The sequence below is a fragment of the Triticum aestivum genome, chromosome 5D (assembly GCF_018294505.1).
Source record: "Triticum aestivum cultivar Chinese Spring chromosome 5D, IWGSC CS RefSeq v2.1, whole genome shotgun sequence".
In the NCBI taxonomy this organism is placed as follows: Eukaryota; Viridiplantae; Streptophyta; class Magnoliopsida; order Poales; family Poaceae; genus Triticum; species Triticum aestivum.
The window spans coordinates 164,321,408-164,334,838 of NC_057808.1; positions in this window are offsets into that span (position 1 = coordinate 164,321,408).

Genomic DNA, 13,431 nt, shown 5'->3' on the forward strand with positions numbered 1-13,431 from the left:
GAACTCGACGAATCCGAGTCCTTCAGGGGTCGACGGTAGTGGTACTCGTGACGATAGTGGAACTTGACGTTTATGGTCCACGGGTCTTCGCGACGGTAGTCGTACACGGTCCGAAGGTCGGGGTCCGTAGAGGTACTCGGGGTATTGCGACAGTAGTGGTACAAGGTCGTCGTGGGAAGTAGTCGTACTCGCGAACATGTCGGATCCACGGCGACGGTAGTGGAACTTTACCGATCCGTGGTCTCCGGGCGTAGTGGTACTTGGCGAATCCCGAAACGGTCTTGACGATCCAAAGTGGCACAAGTGAGATGCACATCCACGGAGTCTTCGGACTGGGGCTCCAGGTACAGGATTTGAGGGTCTCGGTGGTGGCCATGGGGCCTTGGGCTACCGGTGAAGTAGTGGCCCATGGGGTGACGCAGCGCGGGCAGTCAACGCAGGCGACCGAGCGGCTGCTTGATGTGGATGGCACGGGCAACTCTTCGGGCGCAACCCCGCCATGGCAGGAGGATGGCGACGACGGGAGATGACTAGGTCGCTCGATGAGGCGAGGGGCGTCGGGACAACGAGGAACAACGGAGAGGCACGGGTCTGGTATCCGGCGAGGACGACCGGACTGGTCGAGGGAATCGAGGGGTTGGAGGAGAGCGGGGTCGAGCGTGGTGGCGGCGGAGCAGAGATGGAGTCCGGCAGGACCAAGGAGGCCCGGCGAGGCTGGTGGTGCAGCGTGAGGAAGGAGAGGCCGGAGCGACGACGAGCCGAAGGACGACGAGGATGAGGGAGCTCCTCTCCCTGGCGCGAGGAGGGAGACGAGTGGGCGGAAAGGGGATCGAGGCGCAGAGGGCATCGAAAGGCAGGCGCGAGCAACCGTAGAAGGGAAGGCGTCGAGCACGAGGAAGAGGAAGACAGAGATGGCGCAGGGCAGCGGCCTGCTGGGTCATCAGCGTGGGCGCCATGGCAGGAGGCCAAGTTAGCGGTCGAGGGGATCGGCGTGGGGTTCTGCCTCTCTGCGTGTGTGTGTTGTGGGTGTGGCGGCGCGAGCAGGGGAACGAGGGAGAGGGGGTCGAGCAAAGGGTTCGCTAGGGTTACAGGGCAGCGGCTGGGACTAAGGTGCAGATGGGCCGACCTGAGTTCTTGGCTGGGCTCTCTCTCCCTCATATTCTTTAGCAGAAAAGAATTAGAGAGAAGAAAACATAGAGAGGGTTAGGGAAAGAATTTGCGCATCCAGATAATTTTCCCGGACTCATAAAAATAAGCTTGATCCAAGAAAATAGAAAGTGAGCATGGGCGTAGAGTTGAATTCCACCTCATTTGAATTAATTCAAATGGGTTTGAACTAGGACTAGGATTTAGAAGTGCCCAAAAATATTGAGACTTTAGGAGGACCCTCAATAAAAGACATAAGAATTGTTGGCAAAGTTTGAGGCAGGGAATTGAGATAGAAAAAGCATGGAAGTTAAACTCCAGGTGTGTTATGGTGATTCCAAAGTTAATGGAATATTTTAATATAGCTCCCTAATAATATTGGGAGACTTTTATATGTTGTAAAGAGAAATCACCATCTGCATTTCCCTCAATTTAAATGGACCGTAGATCCATCCAATTTATTTAGCTGAGTCTTAAAAAGGGGTGCAAGATGACATGATGCAATGGACATGATGCAAAGATGAATGCAACAACCAAACAAATCACATAACGAATCTCAGAATCCATGGAAGGCATCTAGAGTGCCGGTCTTGGGGCGTCACAGACAAGCTGACACGTGTTTCCTTTGGCCAATGAGAATTTTACATGTGGAAAATCCCCATTGGTCCGAGCTCTTAATGGGTTATCGGATCAAAAACTGGACCCGATAGCTTAACGGCGACCCATTACGGTGGATGCCACATGTCGGTTACCCTGGACGAACTTGAATATTGACAGACTGCTTTCCTTAGTTTCCAAAGTACATAGCGAGGGGGTGGAGTTTGATGAGGACATCAATACCATTGTTACACCCACATCCCCTGCTACTATACATACTGGACCGATTACTAGAGCTCGCGCACGCCAATTACCAGGTACTTTCGTTTCTTGGCAATGATTCTAATATTCATGAGAATATGATGCTGCCTAAAATTGGATACATTTGTTTTACTTACAAATGAAGGGCCTAGCTTGGAGAAGGATGAACATCAGAGCAAGAACAAGCATGGAGTTGATGGCATGCACAAGGGAGACAAGAACAGAGTTTCAAGTGATCATTTCAGGACTGTGAAGCCACCATAATGAGTGCATGAAGCCTTGGACAAAATATACAAGATGCCACTTCATAATTTTCGTCCAGAGGCTATTCTTGGTGCTGCATCACCTTATTTTTGGGCCAGACCCATGTAATTTCAAAATACTTCAATATAGGTTGTTTTTAGAGTCCGTATGTGTGGGGAAACAAGAGTTAAGGTTGGTTTCGGACCCCTCCTCCAAGGGCCACGAAATTCCCTCCTCTTCCTCCATATATACAGCCCTTAGGGCATTGTTTAGACTTTGGGTTTTTTTAGACTAAAGTTCGGCGACCGAAAATATTTTTTCCCTATCCTATTTTTAGCCTTTTCTGAATCTTTTGAGCCACGTGCCATCATAGTGATTCTTTGTAGCACTTTTTCGTTGTCGCTGCCCTGATTTCCGAAAAAAAATTGTCAAAAAAATTTCGTGCCCATCCTGTCATTTTGACTTGGGAAGATTTTGAGACACTCGCCATTATAGTGATTTTTCGCAAAAAAAAGAGGAGCGCAAAAAAAAATAGAGCAATTTTTTTTCAGAGTGCGCTTTTCCCTTGTTTACGTGCAGCGCCGTGATTTTGTTAGTGTTCTAGGCTCGCGTCTCTAGCACGGTCTAGCCTAGGACCAGCACAGTGCCGTCGTTGAGCGTTTATTCAACTTTCATTTCTCTATTGATTATTGCTAACCCTTTTTGCTACCATATTATAAGCCTTCCTAGATCCACATACATTTACGTCATGCATTGACTCTCCCTGTTAATCTCTCTATCCAAGCTTTGAGAGCTTTGACTACAACGGGTGCCGATCACCGCCTGCTGCTGGGTAAGAATTGGTAAGAATTTGAGATTTGTTTGACGGATTTGTGGCACCCACCACCACCATTTTATAGTAGTCTGTAGGATCATATTCTTGTGTGTTTCTATTGCTCAAGTCGATGAGACTGACTGGGAGAACATGACGAATAAGGAGTTGCATGATAAATTTCAGCAAATGATGACTGAACGGGTGCAAGATGAGCTGAACAATTTTGAAGAGGCCATGGATAAGATAGCTGGCCTTGAGAAGACGTTCGAAAGAAAGCTTGATAACAGATTTAATGAACTGCTTGCACGTCTTCCACAACCACCACCGGCTGCACCTTCCGCACCTCTGCAACAACAACAACAACAACAACAACAACAACAACAACAACAACAACAACAACAACAACAACAACAACAACAACAACAACGACGACGACGACGACGACGACTACCTCCACGTCGCGAAACAACCCTCCACCGAGCAAACCATGTCCCTCTTGAGGCTGGCCAAACTGTTGGTGCTGCTGTTGATACTTATGTGGCTCCTGCTGCTGATGAGGAGGAGGATGATTATGCGGGAGATTACGAGGATGAGGTTGATCAAAATCAGAACTACATGCAACCACCAGCACCAGGTCGTCCATATGCAAATAATCGCAATGGTAGGGCTGCATTACCAGCTCAGGTACGAGATCATGACCATCTTCCTAAAATGAAATTGAATATTCCACCATTTGAGGGTAGATATGTTCCTGATATATATCTTACTTGGGAGTTAGAAACCGAACAATGTTTTACATGTTTAAAATATCCCGAGGAGAGACGTGTTGCTGCTGCACTTTGTGCTTTCACTAGTTTTGCTTGTGTGTGGTGGTCTGAACATCGTAGATTATATCTGAATAATATTCCAACTACTTGGGCTGCTTTGAAAACTGCTATGCGTACTTGTTGGGTTCCACCATATTATCAACGTGAATTACTTCAAAAATTGCAGCGTTTAAGACAAGGAAAAAATCTGTAGAGGAATATTATCAGGAATTACAAACTTGCATGATTAGATGTGGTATTGGTGAGGATAATGAAGCTATGCTTGCATGTTTTATGGGTGGATTAAATAGAGAGATTCAGACCATTCTAGAGTATAAGGAGTATAATAATATCACTTGTTTATTCCATCTTTCTTGTAAAGTTGAACGTGAAGTGCAGGATCGACAGCTTTTAAAACTAAGTTTGGTTTATATGAGTGGTTAGTCATGCCTTTTGGGTTAACTAATGCACCTAGTACTTTCATGAGACTAATGAACGAAGTTTTACGTGCTTTCGTTAGACGATTTGTGGTAGTCTATTTTGATGATATACTGATTTATAGCAAATCTTTGGAAGAACATTTGGAACATTTACGTGTTGTTTTTATTGCTCTGCGTGATGCACGTTTGTTTGGTAACCTTGGGAAGTGCACCATTTGCACTAACCGTGTTTCTTTTCTTGGCTATGTTGTTACTCCACAGGGAATTGAAGTTGATAAAGCCAAAATTGAAGCTATTGAGAGTTGGCCGCAGCCCAAAACGGTCACACAAGTGAGGAGTTTTGTTGGACTCGCTAGTCTCTATAGGCATTTTGTGAGCGATTTTAGCACCATTGCCGCACCTCTCAATGAGCTTACAAAGAAGGATTTGCCTTTTGTTTGGGGTACCGCACAGGAAAAAGCCTTCACGGTATTGAAAGATAAGTTGACACATGCTCCTTTACTCCAACTTCCTGATTTTAATAAGACTAATTGTAACGCCTGGATAATTAGGCTACAGTAATCCCACGTTAATGATGCCACGTCACCACGGTTACTGTTGTTAATCTCGTGTTAGTTGAAAATCGATTCAAATTCAAAATTGAATAAAAGGCAAACAACAAAAGTTTTCAAACTTTAAAACTAAAATGTTCGGGTTGTGCCAAATAATGCGTAGATAATTATGGTGGAGAACCACACTTTTATAAAATGTTCAAATATTCAAATGGTAATAAAACAGTAGCAAAACTATTATTTAAATACTTTAAATACTCAACAATTACCAAATATTTTATTTTAGGTGCCAAGTTAATTGTGGCAGTGGACTAATTAGTAATAATAATTTAGGTGCTCCTTTGGCATTTTACAAAATTAAAATAAAATGTAACTAAAAGAAAACAGTAAAGAAATAAAAGAAAAATAGAAAAGGAAAAGCAAATCAAGAGAAAACCAAAAAAGGGAATAGGCCTCGGCCCACCCGACCAGGCCCAGCCCATCTTCCTCCCCGGTCGTCTTCTCTGTTCACCCGACCCCGTGCGCGCCCAAGTCGCGTCCCCGCCGAACCCACCTCGCCGTCGGCGCCTCGGTGGATAAGGACTCCACCCCCTGGCGCCTCGGGCTCTCTCCCCGCTCGCCCACTTGCCCCCTCTCGCTCGCCTCTGCGCCTCCCCTCCTCCCAGATCCACCTCTCCCCTCTCCTCTCGCTCGATCCCGAGCGCGCCCGTCACCATGGCCCCGTCCTAGCCGCGGCCACTGTCGCCACCTCGCCTCGTCCCCATGACAAATCGGTTCTCCGGCCCTCGCTACTTCCTCCCCGACCACCTGCTCGAGCCGGGACCCCCTACATCACCCCCAACACCGTCGCCTTCTTCCTCGGGTCGCTGCCGTCTTCTTCGACTCCGGCGACTGCTGCTGCTACTAAGCCTCTCACCGGCCTCCGTGTGTCGCGCGGTGAGCTCCTCTACCTCCTACCCTTCTCCATTTGCTCTCGCGCGAACCCAAGCTAGCTCTCACAACGAGGCCGAACGCATCGCCGCGGAGCTCGTCGCCGACGCGTCTCCGGTGACGGTTTGGTCACGGGCTCGTACCCATTGGACTCGCCGCACCACGTAGATCCTCCCCAGCCTCCTCTTTTGCTCAATAGCGTGCTACCCCGCCGTTTCCATCTTCGGCCGAAGCCGCTCCGCCCCTGGCCTCGATGCTGGTGCCGATTCCAGCCAACTCCGGCGATGCCACCAATGTTGTTCGACGCGCGTTGCTCCGCTCGTTCGAACGCGCCCTCACGCGCGCGAAACGGTTGCCCGTAGGCGAAATCCGACGAGGTCCGAAGCCCTCCGCCGTGTTTGGCGTCACAGGCGACGTGCCGCCGGCCGCCGCTCATGTGGCACACCTGGGGCCACCCCGGGGTCACTGCCAGCGGGCCCCGCGGGCCCCGTTGACTGGGTTGACCCAGTCAACGTGCTGACTGGGCGTCTCTGTGACGCTGACATGCGGGCCCCGCCGCTTAATCTTCTAATTAAACGTTTTATTAATTAAAACTAATTAGTTTAGTTAATTAGTCCATGACAAGCAGGACCTACCTGCTAAATAACTCTGTTTAGTTAGTTTTAAAACTCTGATAACTCTCTGTCTATGACATGTGGGCCCCGCTGGACCCACATGTCAGTTTTGACCCTGGTCAGCGAGTCTGTTGACTGCTGACGTCATCCCCACGCAATGCCGACGTCATATTCCTTTTCTGTTAATATTGATAATTTCAGAAAATACTTTAATCTTTAAAAATTCATAGAAAATAAACCGTAACTCGGATGGAAATGTTTTCTACATGAAAGTTGCTCAGAAAAATCCAACGAATCCAAATACGCGGTCCGTTCATTTGTCACATGCCTCTAGCATGCTGAACATGGAACTTTCCCCCTCCGATCATTTGTCTGGCACAGGTCCGGAACCGGGAAAACATTCCCAGTTGAATTTCCCCCATCACCTATTCATGTAGACATACGTTAGGTCACACCCGACACGTCATATTACCACGTTATGCTTTGTGTTGCTATGTTTGCTTTATATTTACTGTTTCTTCCCCCTCTTCTCTCCGGTAGACCCCGAGACCGATGCTGCCCCTGTGATCGACTACGTCGACGACAACCCCCCCCTTGCCAGAGCAACCAGGCAAGCCCCCCCCCCCCCCTTGATCACCAGATATCGCCTATTCTTCTCTATACTGCTTGCATTAGAGTAGTGTATCATGTTACTGCTTTTCGTTATCCTATCCTGATGCATAGCCTGTCCTTGTTTCTACTGTTGTTACCTTTACCTGCAATCCTACATGCTTAGTATAGGATGCTAGTTTTCCATCAGTGGCCCTACATTCTTGTCCGTCTGCTGTGCTATACTATCGGGCCGTGATCACCTGGGCGGTGATCACGGGTATATACTTATATACCATATACATGACACATGTGATGACTAAAGTCGGGTCGGCTCGTAGGAGTACCCGCAATTGGATCTTTGTGGCGGAGCGACAGGGCAGGTTGAGACCGCCTAGGTGAGAGGTGGGCCTGGCCCTGGACGGCGTCCGCGGTTACTTCGACATAACACACTTAACGAGTTCTTGGTATTTGATCTGAGTCTGGCCATTTGGTCTATACGCACTAACCATCTACGCGGGAGTAGTTATGGGTATCCCGGCGTCGTGGTATCAGCCGAAGCCTTCGTGACGTCAGCGACTGAGTGGCGCGCGCCGGATTGGACTGGACCGCCACTAGGCTAGGTCTGCTTCCGGCCGCGTACGCAACATGCAGGTGTGCATAGGGCGATGGGCCCAGACCCCTGCGCGCATAGGGTTAGACCGGCGTGCTGACCTCTCTGTTGTGCCTAGGTGGGGCTGCGACGTGTTGATCTTCCGAGGCCGGGCATGACCCAGAAAAGTGTGTCCGGCCAAATGGGATCGAGTGTGTTGGGTTATGTGGTGCACCCCTGCAGGGAAGTATCTATTCGAATAGCCGTGTCCCTCGGTAAAAGGACGACCCGGAGTTGTACCTTGACCTTATGACAACTAGAACCGGATACCGAATAAAATACACCCTTCCAAGTGCCAGATACAACCCGGTGATCGCTCTCTAACAGGGCGACGAGGAGGGGATCGCCGGGTAGGATTATGCTATGCGATGCTACTTGGAGGACTTCAATCTACTCTCTTCTACATGCTGCAAGATGGAGGCTGCCAGAAGCGTAGTCTTCGACAGGATTAGCTATCCCCCTCTTATTCTGGCATTCTGCAGTTCCGCCCACTGATATGCCCCTTTACACATATACCCATGCATATGTAGTGTAGCTCCTTGCTTGCGAGTACTTTGGATGAGTACTCACGGTTGCTTCTCTCCCTCTTTTCCCCCTTTCCTTTCTATCTGGTTGTCACAACCAGATGCTGGAGTCTAGGAGCCAGACGCCACCGTCGACGACGACACCTACGACACTGGAGGTGCCTACTACTACGTGCAACCCGCTGACGACGACCAGGAGTAGTTAGGAGGATCCCAGGCAGGAGGCCTTGCCTTTTCAATCGTTGCTACTTTTATGCTAGCCTTCTTAAGGCAAACTTGTTTAACTTATGTCTGTACTCAGATATTGTTGCTTCCGCTGACTCGTCTATGATCGAGCACATGTATTCGAGCCCTCGAGGCCCTTGGCTTGTATGATGATGCTTGTATGACCTATTTTATGTTTTAGAGTTGTGTTGTGATATCTTCCCGTGAGTCCCTGATCTTGATCATACACGTTTGCGTGTATGATTAGTGTACGGTCAAATCGGGGGCGTCACAAGTTGGTATCAGAGCCGACTGCCTGTAGGAATCCCCCTTTCCAACTCCTTGGCCAAAGTCGAGTCTAGTCATTGAAAAACTTTTACTAACATGGCTGTGTGGCTTACGGGCCCACGTCCCCATTGGGTGGTATTAGAATCTTTTACTCCTTGTCTATACTCTGGGACTCTGATCTCTCTTCTATTCGGGTTAAGTGAATTTTGCTAAATCTAACATTAGGATCTCGTTATCACTTTCACCCGGAGAGCCCCTTATTACTGATGATCGTCTGCTGCCCGTGAAGACCCTGAAGATACTCTCCGCTGATAACCCGAGAACTTGTGTTTATCGCTTTTGCAATTCCCTTTCATCGATAAACTCCTATGGATAACCACGTATACTCGCCACTCATACAATGTTTCCCAGTTGATCTTGTTATTACAAGATACCCCGAAATTCTCTCTGTTGTTCCGAGAATCCTTTGAGCTTACTGCCTTGCTGTTCTTTGTCACCTGAATACCCCTACGGATAATTCTCGCACTTACCGAGTATCCGCTCATCCCCAGTTGATTCAAGTATTCCACAATAGTCTTCAAAATACTATTCGATCTTCCGAAAATCCTCAGGAGCCTATTGCTCTTGAAATTCTTGTTTGCTTGCATTATGGTTAATCCCATAAGTCTCGTAATCTTATTGGCATCTCTTGTCATTATCATTTTGAGTCCGTTGATTCAATTTGTTGCGAATGCTCGCAATCCTCAATCATATCCTAGAATTCATTCTTCCGGCTCAGACGTCATTTTAAACGTGAGCTGGATCTCGACCTATCAAATTGCCATCGATTGTACCCCTAAGCCTACTCAACTTATCCATCCTTGCTCAGAGCGTTGCTTCTGACCCCCTGATTTGGAGATCATAATTCTTTTGCATTTGAACTTTGAGTTAGTCAGTTGTTTCTATAATCAGATCTCCTTGCATTCTTACTTCCACTGGTTGTGTGCCGATGCTCACATCGGCTCTGTTATGGACCGACAGGTCCTTTAATGGATTTTATCCGACAACGTCCCTCATATTTAATCACCTTGTGAGTTCTTTCCCTGATACATAATGCCTTTAGTAAATTGTATCCTCTCGTTTTGACACCCATGCTCTACTATCGAGCTTGGGTTATTTACCCCTGAAGCTTGTGGTATATGTTTCCACGATGCCCCGATGGGTTGAACCTATGACTTTCATAGTAGGTGTGAACTCGAAAGTTTTCATGAGTCATACTCTTCTGGTATTTTGCCAGATAAAAATTTTCAACACTGCAACTTCATCAAACGCAAGAAGTGAATGAAAGGTTATGCATTGAAGAAGTGGGAGTCGACCTTGAACCTTGTGTTCATGCCCATGGACACGATGTATACCTTATCATGGAAGCTTCTCTTAAAAATAATTATCCCCTTGTTATAAGTTCATCTGGTATCCGTGGACGTGGTTCCGACTATGTTTCTCCTTGATTCCGTTTCTCGTGCAAGTTTGAGCACTTGTCTTCTGCAGAGCAATACCCTAGTCCAACCTTTACCTTGATCTGTCGTCGAGTATTACCCCCTGGTATCTCGAGATTATCATGGAACTGCATAACTTCTTATGAGTTCTCCATCAAGTATTACATTCTCATTAATTCCAATTTTTCACGGGCTCCGATTGTTAGAACCCCTCAAGGACACCGATAAGTGAATCAATTCCACACTCCGATTCAATAACTCTAAGTAATTTTCGTTGCTTATGAGTTTAATAATCATTTAAGTCATTCCTAGCCTGATTGGCTATATCCTTAGCGTGCTAAATTTTAACTGTGCTACCTGGTCCTTAACCGTGGAGCACAACTTTCGATGATGAGCTAAGCTTATGTCGATCTTCCTCATCTTATCGTTTCACCTCCAACAACAAGCTTGGTTTGGAGTTTGTGTCGTACCCTTGGTTCCAATAATTTTTCGCTTCACCATTCCTTTGGCTTGATGTCATTGCCGATCGATTACATCTTCAAGAAACCTCTCGACAAGTGTGTCGTGATCATCGTCAACATTTTAACTTCTTCCAAGATATCAATTGAATTCATGATGAGAAATTCCCTGCTTGTCCCTCGATGATCTGTGTTATCATCGACCACATCCATGCCTTCCTTTCAAACACAGACTTGGTCTTGTTTGAATGAACTTTAAGTTCCTTGCTATCCAGCAATTGTTCTTCTTTACCTTGGAACATTAACATCTCTTTTGTCCTCAATGTTGTGAGAATTTCACCACCTCTTAAGAAATCTTGGTATGGTGATACTTCTCACCATCACTGTTGAGGATATGGACCTTAGAGTCACCCGCCAGGAGGGGCCGGGTTACTCATACGGTTGTTGCCAGAAGCCCGGAGCCAAGTTTCGAGACGATGGGCCAGAGATGGGCTGAGACCCGGATATGGCTTAAGGCCCGTAGTTATAATTATTATTGTAGAACTTGTAGCGTAAGGCAAGTATAGTTTAGAGTCCGAGCCGGATACTCTTATAAGCCGGCCGGGACTCTAAGGGCTGCTGGGCGTCAGCCTCCCTATATAAAGGGACGACCCGGCAGCGGATTGAGGGCGACAACAATCTCATCGAGAGCCGGGCATAGCAGTTTAGCTCCCTGGTGATCGTAACCTTAATCAATATCACCTCAAACTGGACGTAGGCTTTTACCTTCACCATAAGGGGCCGAACCAGTATAAACCCTCGTGTTCCTTGTCCCGCATTAACCCCTCCAAGCTTCCTAGCTGCGATGGCTCCACGACTAAGTCCTAGCTCGAGGACATCTGCCGTGACAATTCCACGACAGTTGGCGCCCACCGTGGGGCCAGCGCACGGTGGATTTGAGTTCTTGAAGGGCAGCTTCGAAGGGCTCAAGGGATACGCTGTAGGCCGGATGACCAGGAGTCGCCGCGGCAAGCTCTACATCGACGATGCAGACTGGGGCCCCGACGCCGGCTCAATTGAGTACGGGTACCGGGTCCCCTTCGGCGGAATTCATGTCTTCATTGGCAAGATTGGTGAGCCGGGCCCCGAGCCGGATCTCTGCGCCGATCTCATCGAAACGGCTCAGCTGCGCAGACCCGCCCGGGCCCGGCCTGCCTTAAGGCTGCTTTTGTGGGGTGCATCCATGGAGGGCCCTCTGATCCATCTGGATCTGGTGATGAGGCGGCCGCCGGCTCTGACGGCGAGTCGGCCACCGATGAATCAAACTCGTTGTACCAACTTCAAGATGGCAGGCTCATGGGTTGTTCCGATGGCGACAGTATTCCGGACCTTTTGAGCCGCCAAGTCAGGTTGGAGTTTTTATGGCTGGTGCGCAGCCTGTTCAGAACCCCGCTGCTGGATCGGGAAACCCGGTGCCTTCTCCGGCTCAGGTGCTGATGGATCTCACGGACAAGATGACGGCCCTGTTAACCGCCACGGTTGACCCGGCGAATCAAGCTCAGCATGATGCGGAGGTGGCACAGTTAAAATTGGATTTGATAAAAGCTAAAGAGGATCTTGCAGCGGAAGGGATCAGGCTGGCTGCGGAGCGGGCGGCTCTCGACGCCCGGACTCAGCTGATTCAGGCGCAGTCCTTCCAACTCACGATGGATCAGAACGCGGCCAACGAGGTCATGAGAAGGAGGCATCAGAAGGCCCAGTCTCGACTCCCACCGGTTTACGATCCACGCAATCTCTTCAACACGCCGGGTGCAGGGTCTAGTAACCCGCCAGGGGTCATTGCGCCCGGGTCTGGACCCCTTATTCAGCCACGAGTGATGGGGCCTCCCCAGGTGCCCCCTGCCCCGCCTCAGTATGTGCCAATACCCCCGGGTCATTATGATAACCCGCTGGAGAACATGGTGGCTGCGGCAGCACGACTGGCGGCTCTCCCGTTGACGGCGACTCTCCGGCGGCCATCGAAACCCGCCGGGTCAGGGAACTCCTGCAGACGGCACTGGCACAGCAAGAGGCGTACTCCTACAGCCGGGACAGGATCCACTCGACCCCTCGTCCAGGCCAGAGCCCGAGTTACAGCCGGCACATGGTCTCAGCAACCGGCTCAAGTAATGTCCGACGCCATGACCCGCCCCCTGGCCATGGCCCGGCTCATAATGGAGCCTTTTATGCAGCAGACCAAGCGCGGCAAGAGGCGGAGCAGGTGCCTCAATTGACGGCTTACCAGACCCCCCCCGGCTTATCCGACGACGTCCGTTGATGTGGGTATTTCTACCAGGACCGGGGGTGTCCCTTGTTTGGTACCAGCCATCCGTAATGAACGTCTACCTAAGGACTTCAAGGGCCCTAGGAAGGTGCCTAACTATACAGCGGACTTACAGCCTGCAGCCTGGATTGAGAGTTATGAGATGGCTATGGAATTGCTGGAGGTCAGTGAGGCGGCCATGGCCAAATATTTCACCATGATGTTAGATGGAACTGCCCGCACGTGGTTGAAAGGGCTACCGCCGAACTCCATTGGGTCTTGGGCTGAGCTGAAAGCCCGGTTCATTCAAAACTTCAAAGATACCTGCAGGCAGTCTATGTCAATTGTGGATCTGACTAACTGTAAGCAGCAGGAGGGTGAATCCACGACCCATTGGGTTCGCCGGGTCAAGGAGATCATACATTCATCAGATAAGATGGATGCCGGCTCTGCAGTCTTAATGTTGGAACAGAACTGTCGCTTTGTGCCCCTTAAGATGAAACTCGGGCGGCTTAAACGCGACTGCACCGATATGGGTACCCTAATGGCGGCTCTTGTC